This window comes from Sinocyclocheilus rhinocerous, unplaced genomic scaffold, assembly GCF_001515625.1.
Source record: "Sinocyclocheilus rhinocerous isolate Xijiao unplaced genomic scaffold, SAMN03320098_v1.1 scaffold2549, whole genome shotgun sequence".
Taxonomy (NCBI): Eukaryota; Metazoa; Chordata; class Actinopteri; order Cypriniformes; family Cyprinidae; genus Sinocyclocheilus; species Sinocyclocheilus rhinocerous.
Window position 1 is genome coordinate 86,236 of NW_015644382.1, and position 1,216 is coordinate 87,451.

The 1,216-nt window shown below is 42.8% G+C and overlaps 1 protein-coding gene across 1 annotated transcript in view; it reads left to right on the plus strand.

Annotated features, from left to right (window-relative positions):
* Positions 1 to 1,216, plus strand: part of LOC107758315 (plexin-D1) — a 70,583-nt gene that overhangs the window by 47,667 nt on the left and 21,700 nt on the right. The window lies entirely within an intron of this gene.

A 1,216-nucleotide genomic window follows, 5' to 3' on the forward strand; every position in this document is an offset into this window, starting at 1 on the left:
GATGGACTGTCAGTTTTAGTAGCTGTAATCCCAGCGGGTCAGCACACGTCTCTCACACACTCTTAAAGATCACGTGACGTGTGTGTGTTTATGTTCATGTGTGAGTCTGACAGCAGGAAATGATCACACACTCAGCGAGTGTCATAAATCAGTGTTATTACACTCATCTGTCCTTTAGCCACTCTGTTTTCTTTTGAGTTGTGTAGACAAGATCTGGATACATAGTTCACCTGTCTCTGTCTGCGTTGCTGCTCCACATGGCTTTCTTTCTTCTAGTTAACATAAAAATCTATATAAAATGAATAGTCTATGCTGCAGAGTAGCTTTTATTCAGAGTGGCTTTACATTGCATAAACATTTTATAGATATTTTTTGGGAGTGAAACCATTGGAACACACAAAAATAACAGACTCAAACTGCAGGCATGACTGACCTGTCCTCCACAGCGGCTCATTCATGCTCACAAATATTCATCGGCCACGTGACACTCAATTCTTAAGACCTGTATGTTGTTGTTTTTTTGCCCTTTATGGAGTTTCACGTTTATGTTAATGTTCTGAGGAAAGACAGTCATGCAGGTTTGGTGTGACGTGAGTAACTGATGGCAGAGTTTGCCGCTTTATATGAACTGTTTGCTTATTTCTGGATATTGTGCTGTCTGAAGACATTAATCAGAACATCTGTTTGTACAGTAATGAAGTGTGACCATGTGAATCTGCGGTGAGCAGCGTGTCCAGTTAAAGCAGTAAACACACATGGGTTTGGGTTGAAGTGTGTGATTGTTCTGGTAGTTGGGGGTGTTTGAAAGTGACTCAGAGGAGCTCAGCTTTCTGGATTGCAACATCTCACCATCACCAGCTCTCTCTCACTGCTTCTCTTTTCCTCCTGTTTTATCCTTGGTTTCCTTGGTAATTGAATCCCTGAATATACACAAACATCCTGTGTTGAAACAATAAGAGGATGTCTCACTTCCTGTTATCCCAGCAGGACTTTCCCCACAGCACTGATCTGATATCAGCTCCACTCATGTCCTAAAGACTGGAGACAAATGAGCCGCACTGCTCTCAGATCAGTGGAAAACTGAAGACACACACACGCACACTCATACACACACACACACACACTCTCTCTCTCACACTCACAAGCACACTCATACACACACACACACACTCTCTCTCACTCACACACACACACACACACACTCACACACACTCAC